The sequence below is a fragment of the Pristiophorus japonicus genome, chromosome 14, assembly GCF_044704955.1.
Source record: "Pristiophorus japonicus isolate sPriJap1 chromosome 14, sPriJap1.hap1, whole genome shotgun sequence".
Lineage (NCBI taxonomy): Eukaryota > Metazoa > Chordata > Chondrichthyes > Pristiophoridae > Pristiophorus > Pristiophorus japonicus.
In genome coordinates this window covers 7834874-7850905 of record NC_091990.1, presented here as the reverse complement: position 1 = coordinate 7850905, position 16032 = coordinate 7834874, and the positions used below count along the sequence as shown (strand labels likewise).

The window sequence follows — 16032 nt, the reverse complement described above, 5'->3', positions numbered from 1 at the left end:
TCTCGGAGGTGGAGTGCCGTTACAGAGAGCTCACCCGCGATGGTCAAGGCAAGTCAGCCCCGCCCCAATATAGCCCCATTTGGTGGGAGATTGAGGAGACCATGTCCACAGTGGGCACCGTGGTTCGGGATGGAGACCAGTGCAGGAAGAGATGGAACAATTTTTTTTTTTTCGTAGCCAATCTTTCCAATTCTTTGTCAGATCACAAACGCCAGAGGTCACCTGCACACATCAAGGATCACCCTGCGCTAATGCTCTTAGCCAAAAGGCCTAGAGCCCAAGCACCGTTCCTGGAAGTACTGCAATACCAGGTTCGTGCCATGGAGGTGGATGAGTCAAACCACCCCACCCACCTCCTATTTCCAAAAAGCATAGGAGAACCACCTTCCTGATCCAGGGAGAACCACGTTGGGGTCATGGTTACTCCCCTGTCAGGTCAGTTACGCATGATCTTAGCAAAAAGGCCGAGAAGCGATGGAACAATGTGATAGCGTCGGCAAGGGTAAGTAAAGATCTTATTGATGCACTCTCGTACGACTGAAAAAGTATATGTGGCCGTTGTGTGAGAGAGTGAGAGAGAGTGTGAGAGTGTGAGCGTGTGAGAGTGTGAGAGAGAGATAAGAGAGAGAGAGAGAAAGTGTGTGAGAGAGCGAGAAAGTGTGCGCGTGTGTGTGTGTGTGTGTGTGTGTTACATCTGCAAACCGGTTAAAGATTGCAACTTTTATTTCTGCAGAAGAAAAGAACAGCCAATGCATCAAAGCTGTGGCGGGGGAGGGGGCCACTACGGGTCAGCGAGGTGACTGACATCAAGAAGCTTGCCTTGGCGTTGGTGGCTGACCATCCCCATGTCACCCCATGGTGGTGCTGATCCCATGCTACAGCATGGTAAGTTGATCTCAACCTCCTGTCTGTGTTACACTCATGTCATGTAATGTGACGGCAAATGCATTTTATTGTACTGTGTGTCAGCCATTTAGGATGTAGTGATGTAGCACTGGCAGCGATTTAAATCCGACCTGGGATGTACTGCTCCGGACGGATCAGCGCCATTGTCCGTACCATCCGCTCAAGAGTCAGGTAAGACCACCTTTTGCTCAACAGTCTTTCTGGCGGGCGGTAACCGGATCTTACAGGATCCGAAGGACCAAACTTGCATTTTTACTGATTTTCCCATGGAGGGGCGGTATGCACTACCGCCGGAGGTCGTTCCCCGATGAATCTCTTGCTGGGCGGTGGTTGGGTAAGTTGACCAAACTCGGACCCATGGGATCCTGGGCTTTATAAACAGATGTAGAGAGTACAAATGCCAGGAAATGATGCTAAACCTTTATAACGTCCCAAGTTGGAGTAGTGTGTCCAATTCTGAGCACCGCACTTTAGGAAGGATATGCATGGTTCCAGGGATGAGGGACTTCAGTTCCGTGGATAGACTGGAGAAGCTGGGGTTGTTCTCCTTGGAGTAGAGAAGGCCAAGAGGAGATTTGATCGAGGTGTTCAAAATCATTGACGGATTTAGACAGAGTAAATAAAGAGAAACTGCTTCCAATGGCTGAAGGGTCGATAATCAGAGGGCTCAGATTGAAGGCAATTAGTAAAAGAACCAGAGGTGACATGAGGAAAAACATTACACAGCATGCGGTTAGGATTTGGAATAGGGTGATGGATACAGATTCAATAGAAGCCTTCAAAAGGGAAGTGGATAACTTCTTGAAGAAGAAAAAATTGCAGGGATATGGGGAAAGAGCAGGGGAGGGGGACTGACTGGGTGGCTCTTTGAAAGAGCCAGTGCAGATTCGATGGGCCAAATGGCCTCCTTCTGTGCTGTACTATTTTATTATTCTGTCATCTGAAAGAGAGCCCCTCCGACAGTGCGGCGCTCCCTCATTACTGACCCTCCGACAGTGCACCACTCTCTCAGTACTATCCCCTCCGACAGTGTGGCACTCTCTCAGTACTGCCTGTCCGACAGTGCAGCACTCCCTCAGTACTGCCCCTCCGACAGTGCGATGCTCCCTCAGTACCGCCCCTCCGACTGCCCCTCCGACAGTGCGATACTCCCTCAGTACCGCCCCTCCGACAGTGCGGCACTCCATCAGTACTGCACTGGAGTGTCAGCCTAGATTTTTGTGCTCCAGTCCCTGGAGTGGGACTTGACCCCACAACCTTCTGACTCAGAAGCGAGAGTGCTGCCCACTGAGCCACAGCTGACACCTTCAGTCTCAGATTAGATTTTCTTTGCACACTTATTTTCTTTCTTCTTGCTGTGGTGTGTTTCCTATCACAGTTACAGAAATGGCTGCTGTCCTCTCTCTCCATTGTCTCACTCAGCAGCTGAAGGAACGCGGCAGGTCGTGGCATCCGATGCCTTTCTCTCCCGCTCTCCCCACTTCAAGCAGTTTTCCCTGAAGGGCACAAGCACGACCGCAGACAATCGCTGGCTTGAGATCACTGTGAGGAAAGCTACAAGTGGTGCCGTGGGCTGAGGAACCATGGGTCTGTGCCCATTGTTGCTCGAACCACGGGCTCCTGATTTTGATCGCGCCATTGTGGCGAACTGACATGTGGAGGCCAAGCAGTTCCTCGCAGGAGAGGAAGGACCCATCGCATCGTTCTCATTCAGTGCAGCCCTTCTGCCTCTTGTAGGAAGGTTCATCAGGTTGATTCCTGTGATGAAGAGGTTTACATATGAAGCAAGGTTGAGCAGGTTGGGCTTATACTCATTGGAGTTTAGAAGAATGAGAGGTGATCTTATTGAAACGTATAAGATTCTGAGGGGGCTGGACAAGATAGATGCAGAGAGGATGTTTCCCCTCGTGGGGGAATCTAGAACCAGGGGGCATCGTCTCAGAATAAGGGGTTATCCATTTAAGACGGAGATGAGGAGGAATTTCTTCTCTAAGAGGGTGGTAAATCTGTGGAATTCTCTGCCCCAGAGAGCTGTGGAGGCTGGGTCATTGAATATATTTAAGGCTGAGATAGACAGATTTTTGAATGATAAGGGAATAAGGGGTTATGGGGAGCGGGCAGAGAAATAGAGTTGAGGCCAAGATCGGATCAGCCATGATCTTATTGAATGGTGGAGCAGGCTCGAGGGGCCGAATGGCTGAGATGGATCAGGTTGCACCTGAGTGAGTTTACAGTAACCAGACTCTTGAGTCATTACAATTGGCGACGAGGTAATTTAAGAACCTTCGCATGCACAATGGGCACTGTTGGAATCCTGGAGAGACTCGTGGAGGGCAAGGATTGGGCGGATTTTGTCGACGGCCTGGATCAGTATTTTGTGGCCAACAGCATGGAGGCAGAGACCTACACAGGGCAGTTCTCCTCACCGTTTGTGGCCCGAAAATTTACGGCCTCGTGAAGAATCTTCTCTCGCCTGTATGTCCGATGGAAAAAGGGTACGAGGAATTGTGTACGTTGGTGGGTGACCATCTGAAGCCAAAAGAGGGGATCACATATCACGCTACCGTTTCTACACGCATGTTCACGCTGAGGGCCAGGACGTGTCGGGATTTGTCGCTGACCTGTGACATCTTGCTGAGCCGTGTAAGTTCGGGAACATGCTGGAAGACATGCTGTGTGATGTCTTCATGATAGGCATCAGCCATGATGCGATCCTCAGGAAGCTATTGGCTGCAGAGACGCTGGATTTGAAAAAGGCCATCACGACTGCCCAGGCTTGCATGACGACGGATGATAATTTGAGGCAGATATCAGACACCAGTCGGGGTTCCACGGCAAGTACTGTAAACTCACTCAGGTACAACCTGATCCATCTTTATTCCAGCCCAAGAGTGCCTGTGTGACAAAGACACCCAGCTGATATACAGGTGACCAAGCACACCTGCCACGTGTACAGCCCGATGACCTCTGACAGCCATGCCCTCTGGTGTCTGGTGACCCCCAAGCATTAATACATAACACTTATGTTGGCTCGGAGAACCCTGTCTCCCAACAGCAGTCTGACACTTCATTTTGTTGCAGGGCAAGAAAAGGAAGAGGAACCATGGTACGACCCCGTGTGACAATAGCCTGGACACCCTACTCCACCCCACGGCTATCCGCAGCAGTGGAAGGAATCCGCCCCACAGAAACTCGAACAGCAAACATTCTGTACACTGCTGTCCTCAGCCATCCCTCCGCTCCTCGGCAGCTGAGCACCACCGATCGGACAGGTCCTTCCATGGCCAGAGGTGTCTCCTCCCCTTGGCCAACAATGTCATCGGCTCAGTAACAACCTTCCAGGTCACTAATCTCATCAAAGAGCAAAGGCTGGAAATTACAGCTTTGTGTCGACTATAACGGCCTGCTTTATAAAATGAAATGTTTATGCCTCTTAAAATAGCGACAGAAAAACTCCATCTGAATGCAATACCCATTTATATGGTAATGTGGCCCAGCGTGGATTCCTAGGCACTTAGAATTTACATTCCTTTTTACTTTCCATCCGCACTCTATCCCCAGCCCACTGCTGCTCAACCCCCATCCCTCCTCCATCCCCCAATCCCCCACCCCAACCCCCTCCATCCATCATCCCCCAATCCCCCACCCCAACCCCCTCCATCCCCCAATCCCCCACCCCAACCCCCTCCATCCCCCATCCCCCCTCCATCCTCCAATCCCCCACCCCAACCCCCTCCATCCCCCATCCCCCCTCCATCCTCCAATCCCCCACCCCAACCCCTCCATCCCCCATCCCCCCGTCCATCCTGAGTCCACTGCTGTTCTCCTTCCCCCCCCCCCCTCTTCATCTCCTCCCTCCACCTCCACCCGCCCCCAACACCCCCAGCACACTCCTTGGAATAAAAACCCTCTTTAGCCTCATCCGTTGCATCGAGTGTAGGAGCGTACGCACTGATGACTGTGGTGCATTGGTTCCGGTATAGGGTGAGACGAAGAGTCATGAGGTGTTCATTAACCCCGCAGGGGGAGTCTTTGAGGCGGTCGATCAGCTCATTCTTGACGGCAAAGCCGACTCCATGAAGGTGGCATTCTTCCTCTGGTTTTCCTTTCCAGAAAAAGGTATAACCTCCACCATGTTCCTTCAGCTGGCCTTCCCCTGCCCGCCAGGTCTCGCTTAGCGCGACGATGTCAATGTCAAAACGTCTGAGTTCCCGGGCAACTATGGCGGTGGGGCATTCCGGCCTGTTGCTGTTGGAATTGTCCATGAGGGTCCTGACATTCCAGGTCCCGAACTTCATATTAGCGAAGTGAAAAATGCCTGTGTGTGAGTTCTTTTAACGTGGGGTGGCCGCTGCACACTGGCTACCACACGGGCTTAGCTGAGCACGGTCTTGGTCCAGTGGCAACGGGGTCCAAGACAACTGGAGACCAGGCACAGCTGTATAAGCCTCATTGCCTACGGCGAGGTGTTTGCCGCAAGCTCGGTACCGAGTAGCGCCATTGATGGTAGATGGCCCGAGGCTTGATTGGGGGGCAAGCATTAGGAAGGTCACTTCCAAAGTTATTTTAGAAGTTTAAAAGTATTTCCAAATTGTATAAAAAGATTAAGAGTTGATTAAAAGTTGATAAAAATTCGCAATTTATTTTAAAAGTTTCTAAAGGTTGTTAAAAAGTCAAAGATGTAGATCAATAATAGGTGCTTAAAAGTGTTTCGATTAAGAATCTAAAATGTAAGTTTTAAAAGTTCTCTCAAATTGTTTAAAAAGTTTAAAAGTTGATTAAAAGTTTAAAAATTGATTAAAAGTTGGTTAGAAGTTTAAGATGTTGGGGAGGAACGCCGACAGCCAGTTCAGCTCCGGCCTGGAGTCCCTTCGACCGGTTGAACGCTGGCCTCTGAGTTCCTACCACCGGTTCGACGTCCACTCCGAGTCTGTTAGCACAATGAACAGCTGGTGTGCGACCACAGGGATAGGTGTGGAGTCCTTTCGGCCCGGGATAGGTGCAGGCTGGACCCTTCAGCTCGGGATTGCAGCGAGCTGGTGCGGAGTCCCCTCGGCCCGGGGCCGATGTGGAGTCCGATGTGGAGTCCTTTCGGCCCGGGATTGAAGAGACACTTGGTCACTCAACCAGAAAACATCAGGACTGGTTTGATGAAAATGATCAGGAAATCCAAGAACTTATAGATCACAAGCACAAAGCATTTCTGAGCCTCAAGCAACAACCCAACATTACAGACGGCTCAAGGCTCAGGTCCAACAAAAAACCCAGGACCTAAAGAACAGGTGGTGGATGGAAAAAGCACAGGAGATACAACAACTGACTGTCACGATATACGAGGTTTCTTCATTGCAGTCAAGGGCACCTACGTTCCAAACTCCCAAGGTCCCACACCACTCCTGGCCAAGAATGGGGAAACACTCATCAAGGACACTGAGGCTGTCAGGGCCCGATGGAAGGAACACTTTGAAGATCTCCTCAATCGAGACTCTGCCTTTGACTCGGGTGTTCTCGACTCCATCCCGCAGCATGCGACCCACCACCCACTCGGTGAAACTCCAACACTGCACGAGGTAGGCAAAGCCATAAAACAGCTCAAGAATAACAAGGCTACGGGTGCGGATGGAATCGCTGCTGAGGCGCTAAAGTATGGCAGAGAGGCGCTGTTGGCGCGGATACATGACCTCATCTCTCTCATCTGGAGGGAAGAGAGCATGCTGGGAGATCTGAGAGATGCAGTGATCGTGACCATTTTTTTAAAAAGGGACAAGTCCGACTGCGGCAACTACAGGGGAATCTCCCTGCTATCAGCCACTGGGAAAATTGTCGCTAGAGTTTTCCTCAACCGTCTTCTCCCTGTGGCTGAGGAGCTCCTCGCGGAATCACAGTGTGGATTTCGTCCCCTACGGGGCACAACGGACATGATCTTTGCAGCGCGACAGCTGCAGGAAAAATGCAGGGATCAGCACCAGCCCTTATTCATGGCCTTTTTCGATCTTACAAAGGCCTTTGACACTGTCAACTGTGAGCAGCTATGGAGCATCCTCCTCCGTTTTGGATGCCCCCAAAAGTTTGTCAACATCCTTCGCCTGCTCCACGACGACATGCAGGCCGTGATCCTTACTGACCCAATTCACATCCGGACCGGGGTCAAATGGGACTGTGTCATCGCTCCAACCCTCTTTTTAATCTTCCTCGCTGCCATGCTCCACCTCACTGTCAACAAGTGGACCTAAACTACAGAACCAGTGGGAAGCTGTTCAACCTACGCCGCCTCCAGGCCAGGTCTAAGATCACCCCAACTTCTGTCGTTGAGCTGCAATACACGGACGACGCCTGCGTCTGCGCACATTCTGAGGCTGAACTCCAGGATATAGTCAATGTATTCACCGAGGCATGTGAAAGCATGGGCCTTAGGCTTAACATCCGTAAGATGAAGGTCCTCCACCTGCCTCTCCTCGCCTCGCCCTCAGTCGTCAAGATTCACGGCCCGATCCTCGATAACATGGACCACTTCCCATATCTCGGGGGCTTCCAATCAACAAAGGCAGACATTGATGTGGAGATTCAACATCGCCGCCAGTGCAGCCTTCAGCCGTCTGAGGAAAAGAGTTTTCGAAGACCAGGCCCTCAAATCTACCACCAAGCTCAGGGTCTACAGGGCTGTAGTAATACCCACCCTCCTGTATGGATCAGAGGCACGGAAAATGTATAGAAGGCACCTCAAGGGGCTGGAGATATACCACCAACGATGTCTCCGCAAGATCCTGCAAATCCCCTGGGAGGACAGACGCACCAACATCAGTGTCCTCACTCAGGCCAACATCCCCAGTATTGAAGAACTGACCACACTCGAACAGCTTCTCTGTTCAGGCCACATAGTTCGCATGCCAGACACAAAAGTCGCTAAGCAAATGCTTTATGCGGAGCTCCTTCACGGCAAACGAGCCAAAGGAGGACAGCGGAAATGTTACAAGGACACCCTCAAAGCCTCCCTGGTAAAGTGCGACATCATCACTGACACCTGGGAGACCCTGGCCGAAGACCGCTCCGAGAGCATGAAGAGGTCAAGTGCAGTCAGCGGAAGGAGCGGGCGGCAAACCAGTCCCACCCACCCTTTCTCTCAATGAATGTCTGTCCCACCTGTAACAGGGTCTGTGGCTCACGTATCGGACTGTTCAGCCACCAAAGAACTCACTTTAGGAGTGGAAACATAGAAACATAGAAAATAGGTGCAGGAGTAGGCCATTTAGCCCTTCGAGCCTGCACCACCATTCAATAAGATCATGGCTGATCATTCACTTCAGTTCCCCTTTCTAGCTTTCTCTCCATACCCTTTGATCCCTTTAGCCGTAAGGGCCATATATAACTCCCTCTTGAATATATCCAATTAACTGGCATCAACAACTCCCTGCGGTAGGGAATTCCACAGGTTAACAACTCTCTGAGTGAAGAAGTTTCTCCTCATCTCAGTCTTAAATGGCTTACCCCTTATCCTTAGATTATGTCCCCTGGTTCTGGACTTCCCCAACATCGGGAACATTCTTCCTGCATCTAACCTGTCCCGTCCCGTCAGAATTTTATATGTTTCTATGAGATCCCCTCTCATCCTTCTAAACTCCAGTGAATACAGGCCCAGTCGATCCAGTCTCTCCTCATATGTCAGTCCTGCCATCCCGGGAATCAGTCTGATGAACCTTCTCTTCACTCCCTCAAGAGCAAGAACGTCCTTCCTCAGATTAGGAGACCAAAACTGAACACAATATTCCACCCCCCCCGCCGCCCAGCATATTCCTGCTCTCGCTCTGCCCCCCCCCCCCCACACCACCCCAGCACACATCTGCTCTCCCCCCTCCCCACCCCAGCACACTCCTGCTCTCCTGCCTCCCCCCAGCAGACTCCTGCTCTCCTGCCCACCCCCCAGCACACACCTGCTCTCCTGCCCTCCACCCCCCAGCACACTATTGATCTCACTCCCCACCCCCCCCCCCCCACTCCCCTCCCACCAGCGCACCCTCTTCTTCCCCATTTAGAAACATAGAAAATAGGTGCAGGAGTAGGCCATTCAGCCCTTCAAGCCTGTACCACCAATCAATAAGATCATAGCTGATCATTCACCTCAGTACCCCTTTCCTGCTTTCTCTCCATACCCCTTGATCCCTTTAGCTGAAAGGGCAATATCTAACTCGCTCTTGAATATATCTAACGAACTGGCATCAACAACTCTCTGCGGAACAGAATTCCACAGGTTAACAATTGTCTGAGTGAAGAAGTTTCTCCTCATCTCGGTCCTAAATGGCCTACCCCTTATCCTTAGACTGTGACCCCTGGTTCTGGACTTCCCCAACATCGGGAACATTCTTCCTGCATCTAACCTGTCCAGTCCCATCAGAATTTTATATGTTTCTATGAGATCCCATTTCATTCTTCGAAATTCCAGTGATTATAAGCCTAGTTGATCCAGTCTCTCCTCATATGTCAGTCCTGCTATCCCGGGAATCAGTCTGGTGAACCTTCGCTGCACTCCCTCAATAGCAAGAATATCCTTCCTCAGATTAGGAGACCAAAACTGAACACAATATTCCAGATGAGGCCTCACTAAGGTCCTGTACAACTGCAGTAAGACCTCCCTGCTCCTATACTCAAATCCTCTCGCTATGAAGGCCAACGTGCCATTTGCCTTCTTCACCGCCTGCTGTACCTGCATACCAACCTTCAGTGACTGATGTACCATGACACCCAGATCTTGCTGCACCTCCCCTTTTCCTAATCTGTCACCATTCAGATAATATTCTGCCTTCATGTTTTTGACACCAAAGTGGATAACTTCACATTTATCCAAATCATACTGCATCTGCCATGCATTTACCCACTCACCAAACCTGTCCAAGTCACCCTGAAGCCTCTTAGCATCCTCCTCACAGCTCACACCGCCACCCAGTTTAGTGTCATCTGCAAACTTGAAGATATTACTCTCAATTCCTTCATCTAAATCATTGATGTATATTGTAAATAGCTGGGGTCCCAGCACTGAGCCCTGTGGCACCCCAGTAGTCACTGCCTGCCATTCTGAAAAGGACCTGTTTATCCCGACTCTCTGCTTCCTGTCTGCCAACCAGTTCCCTATCTACGTCAATACATTATCCCCAATACCATGTGCTTTAATTTTGTATAGAATCTCTTGTGTGGGTCCTTGTCAAAAGTCTTTTGAAAGTCCAAATACACCACATCCACTGGTTCTCCTTTGTCCACTCTACTAGTTACATCCTCAAAAAAGTTCCAGAAGATTTGTCAAGCATGATTTCCCTTTCATAAATCCATGCTGACTTGGACCGATCTTGTCACTGCTTTCCAAATGCGCTGCTATTTCATCTTTAATAATTGATTCCAACATTTTCTCCACTACTGATGTCAAGCTAACCGGTCTATAATTCCCCGTTTTCTTTCTCCCTCCTTTTTTAACAAGTGGTGTTACATTAGCTACCCTCCAGTCCATAGGAACTGATCTAGAGTCGATAGACTGTTGGAAAATGATCACCAATGCATCCACTATTTCTAGGGCCACTTCCTTAAGTACTCTGGGATGCAGACTATCAGGCCTTGAGGATTTATCTGCCTTTAATCCCATCAATTTCCCCAACACAATTTCCTGACTAATAAGGATTTCCTTCAGTTCTTTCTTCTCGCTAGACCCTCGGTCCCCTAGTATTTCTGGAACGTTACTTGTGTCTTCCTTCGTGAAGACAGAACCAAAGTATTTGTTCAATTGGCGTTCCATTTCTTTGTTCCCCATTATAAATTCACCTGATTCTGACTGCAAGGGACCTACATTTGTCTTCACTAATCTTTTTCTCTCCACATATCTATAGAAGCTTTTGCAGTCAGTTTTTATGTTCCCAGCAAGCTTCCTCTCATACTCTATTTTCCCCCTCCTAATTAAACTCTTTGTACTCCTCTGCTGAATTCTAAATTTCTCCCAGTTCTCAGATTTGCTGCTTTTTCTGGCCAATTTATCTGCCTCTTCTTTGGATTTAACACCATCCCTAATTTCCCTTGTTAGCCACGGTTGAGCCACCTTCCCCGTTTTATTTTTACTCCAGTCCGGGATGTATAATTGTTGAAGTTCATCCATGTGATCTTTAAATGTTTGCCATTGCCTATCCACCGTCAACCCTTTAAGTATCATTTGCCAGTCTATCCTAGCCAATTCACGCCTCATACCATCGAAGTTACCTTTCCTTAAGTTCAGGACCCTAGTCTCTGAATTAACTATGTCATTCTCCATCTTAATAAAGAATTCTACCACATTATGGTCGCTCTTCCCCAAGGGGCCTCGCACAACAAGATTGCTAATTAGTCCGGGAGTGTTGTTGGCAATTGTAGCACAACAACAGTTTTCCCACCGGAGATCAGCCTCAGCAACACAGACCGTGATTCAGGGTAGGTCCGTGCGTGTAGGTCAAAGCCCCGCCGGCAGAGCCTGCCCAGCTCGGTCACAGGGGAAGCTCGAGTAGTTTCATGCCGTTAGTTGTAAACAATAATTATGAGAAGCCTCAGGATGGAATGCAGAACCCTGTGGTCGCTCTGTAATTTGCACAGTACAGTGCAGCTTCACTTTATTCAATGATTTCCTCCTGAAGTGAATCGTCTCAGAAACAAAACTGTTTTAGTCAATCATTCGCTACATTTAGCTAATCTTAGGAACAAATAAAACCTTTTGCGGTGGCAATTCAGAGTTTTTATTAGTACTGTAATGTTACGTTGTAATTATTCACAGTGTCCTACCTTCTCTGTAACAAGCCCCTTCAAACTCTGACACAGAATCAAACAAACATACAGGAATACATTTCAGGCCAAGTCCCTGTAAAAAGAAACTCAGTTGGGAGGCATGTTAATGTGATATGACCAGGGGAGAAAAACACAATTATATTGATATCAATTCATGGATTTCTTTGTTTATATTAGACTTATACTTTCAGTAATTTCAATGAGTTTTTTTCTTTACATTTTACATTAGCAGCACCACACAGAACTGTTGGCTCATCTGAATCATAGAATTATAGCAATTTACAGCACAGAACGAGGCCATTCGGCCCATCATGTCCGCGCCAGCCGACAAAGAGCCTAATCCCACTTTCCAGCTCTTGGTCCGTAGCCCTGTAGGTTACGGCACTTCAAGTGATGTCTGATGTCACCCAATGAGGCAGACAAAAAGCAGGAAACTATAGACCAGTTAGCCTAACATCTGTGGTTGGGAAAATTAAAGAAGCAGTAGCAGGACATTTGGAAAAGCAAAATTCGGTCAGGCAGAGTCAGCATGGATTTATGAAGGGGAAGTCATGTTTGACAAATTTGCTGGAATTCTTTGAGGATGTTATGAGCAGGGTGGATAAAGGGGATCCAGTGGATGTGGTGTATTTGAACTTCCAGAAGGATTTGACAAGGTGCCACATAAAAGGTTACTGCACAAAATAAAAGTTCACAGGGTTGGGGGTAATATACTAGCATGGATAGAGGATTGGCTAACTAACAGAAAAGAGAGAGTCAGGATAAATGGTTCATTCTCGGGTTGGCAATCAGTAACTAGTGGGGTGCCACAGGGATCGGTGCTGGGACCCCAACTATTTGCAATCTATATTGATGACTTGGAAGAAGGGACTGAGTGTAACGTAGCCAAGTTTGCTGAAAATACAAAGATGGGAGGAAAAGAAATGTGTGAGGAGGACACAAAAAACCTGCAAAAGGACATAGACAGGCTAAGTGAGTGGGCAAAAATTTGGCAGATGGAGTATAATGTCGGAAAGTGTGAGGTCATGCACTTTGGCAGAAAAAAAATCAAAGATCAAGTTATTATTTAAATGGAGAAAAATTGCAAAGTGCTGCAGTACAGTGGGACAATGGTATCTTGGCCTTTATTACAAAGGGGATGGAGTATAAAAGCAGGGAAGTCTTGCTACAGTTATACAGGGTATTGGTGAGGCCACACCTGGAATACTGCGTGCAGTTTTGGTTTTGATATTTAAGAAAGGATATACTTGCTTTGGAGGCAATTCAGAGAAGGTTTACTCGGTTGATTCCGGAGATGAGAGGGTTGACTTATGAGGAAAGGTTGAGTAGGTTGGGCCTCTACTCATTGGAATTCAGAAGAATGAGGTGATCTTATCGAAACGTTTAAGATTATGAGGGGGCTTGACAAGGTGGATGCAGAGAGGATGTTTCCACTGATGGGGGGAGACTAGAACGAGGGGCCATAACTTTAGAATAAGGGGCCGCCCATTTAAAACTGAGATGAGGAGGAATTTCTTTTCTCAGAGGTTGTAAATCTGTGGAATTTGCTGCCGCAGTGGCAGCTGGGACATTGAATAAATTTAAGACAGAGATAGACAATTTCTTAACCAATAAGGGAATAAGGGGTTATGGGGAGCGAGCAGGGAAGTGGGCCTGAGTCCATGATCGGATCAGCCATGATCGTATTAAATGGCGGAGCAGGCTCGAGGGGCCGTATGGCCTGCTCCTGCTCCTGTTTCTTATGTTCTTATTAATGTAATCCAAGATGTTTCTCAACTCCCCTTGCCTCTGTTTGACGATCAGAAATTTCTTCAGCAGACCTCTGCTGGTGCTTCTTTAAAAATCCACCTTCCGCGACTTGAGAGTGACACGGAGGGGCAGTATTACTCGGTGCTGCCTGCATGCACAGCCCGAAAAATCCTCGCTCCGTCAACCTGCAACATGAAACTGAACAGCATGGCTGGTGATCAGAGATGTACAGGCAGGAGCAACGGGTTTGTGGAGACCCTTCTACTGAGGGATCATTTCTCCCATTCATTTTGAACACAAAAAAATAAGAATTAGGAACAGGAGTCGGCCATTCGGCTCCTCGAGCCTGCTCCGCCATTCAGTAAGATCATGGCTGATCTTCGACCTCAACTCCACTTTCCCGCCCGATCCCCATATCCCTCGATTCCCCGAGAGTCCAAAAGATCCACAACCCACTGAGTGAAGAAATTCCTCGTCGTCTCAGTTTTGTTTGGTGAGGTTTTTGCTCAGCATGACCCTGAAGTTAACGGTTTGACTGATGCCATCGATCCAGATTACAGCTGGATAAATGCACATGTCACCTGAACAGACGGTTTACTCTCAGGAGAGCTAACCTATCTGCAAACACAGGGTATCATCCGCGGTGCTTTATACGCTGCGCACATTGCCACGGGAGCTAAAGCATGATGTGCGCTTGCTAATGGACCTAAAATGATAGTGTGCACTCGCCCATCACAATAATAAAAACTGACCCTCCTCGCCATCTGATCAAGTTGTTACTGCATCACAGTACGCCTTAAAATAACTCACAGCACATACATCCCAGTGCCCCTCCAATCATTCAATGTGCACAAAATCGCACACCTCACGGAGACAGGTCACCTTCAACGTCTGCCCGCCCGCCACAGGGCAAGCTGACTGTCAAATCACATAACACCAGAATACATGAGGAGACACCGAGGGGGGAACTTCAGTGTGAAGAAAGCCACGGGCCTATCGTTTAGGTAAAGAACTGCTCTTACTTCCCTTCTCCAGTGGGACACTTCAGTCAGGGAACTGCGTCACTGATAATCAGCAGGAAACAACCCATCTGGCTACACGGGAATAGAAAGTTCAAGAACACGACTCAGAATAATGAGTGCAAAAAATTATCAAATCACGTAATAAATGGATAAACTATTTTACAATCCCAATTATAATTCTGTGCAAAGACGGGAGCAAAGTCCTGAGGGTCACTGACAGCAGCCACCCAGAGGCCATGGACTGTCCCACCCTGTGTGGCAGGCATTGGATCACCTTGCAGGTAGCTGAGGAAATTAGGGCAATGCACTAAATAAAAATACCTTTGGTTCTAATTTCATGATAGCAACTGCAGCATATAATTGGAGAGTTATTATCTATATTTACATTCTTCAATAAACAGTGCCTGCATGCCGACTGAAGACTCAATGATAGTATGTCATGAACAACAATTTGTATTTAAACCGTGCCTTTAACGTAGTAAAACATCCCGAGGGGCTTCACAAGAGTGTTATAACTTACAAGACAAGACATACTTACAAGAAATTGACACCGAACCACATAAGGAGAAATTAGGGCAGGTGATCAAAAGCTTGGTCAAAGAGGTAGGTTTTAAAGAGCGTCTTAAAGGGGGAAAGAGAGGTAGGGAGTTCCAGAGCTTGGGACCCAGGCAACAGAAGGCATGGCCACCAATGGTGGAGCAATTATAATCAGGGATGCTCAAGAGGGCAGGATTAGAGGAGCGCAGACATCTCGGAGGGTTGTGATGCTGGAGGCATTTACAGAGATAAGAAGGGGCGAGGCTATGGAGGGATTTGAAAACAAGGATGAGAATTTTAAAATCGAGGCCTTGCTTATCCGGGGGCCAATGTTGGTCAGCGAGCACAGGGGGTGATGGGTGAAGGCGAGCAGGTGCCAGTGCTTGGAGTGAGGGTGCTGCCACGATGCCTTGTGCTTGTCCCTCTGGCAGAACCAGATGTTGGTGATGACAAGGTCATGTTCTAGGCATTTTGTCAGGAGCACGATACCCCTGGAATTGGTTTTCCGTACCCCGTCTCAGCCGATCACACCGTTGGAGTTGTCCATGAAGGTCCTGACTTTTCAGGTCCTGAACATCATTTTGAAGGGTGGAAGATGCCTGTGTGTGAGTTCTTTTAAGGTGGGGTGGCCGTTGCACACGAGCTACCACACGGGCTTAGCAGAGCAAGGTCTTGGTCCAGTGGCAAGGGTATCCAAGACGACTGGAGACCAGGCTCTGCTCGTTAGGCCTAGTTGCCTTCAGCGGGATGCGAGCCGTAACTCAGCGCTGAGCAGCGCCCTTCGGTGAGGTGATGAGAGTTCTGAGGCGTGGAAGGTGGGGGTGAGAGATTTGAGGTAATGCTTCCCTCTCCCAGGTATTAGCCCCTGACTGAGGGCAGGCATTGGGGAGGCCAGAGATCCACTTCATGGGAGGAGGAGAGGTCAGAGAGGTCACAGCCATTGTGCTCAACAGAGACTCCGCAGTTGAGTAGGTCCAGCGGCTGGGCGGGGGGCGGAGGGCGGGGAGGGAGGCCCGAACGTCGCCGGACCAGA

At 48.8% G+C, this 16032-nt stretch overlaps 1 pseudogene; it reads right to left on the bottom strand.

Annotated features, from left to right (window-relative positions):
* Positions 1-274: 274 nt before the first annotated feature.
* LOC139280345 (U2 spliceosomal RNA) lies at positions 275-476 on the bottom strand (annotated as a pseudogene).
* Between the last annotated feature and the right edge of the window lie 15556 nt (positions 477-16032).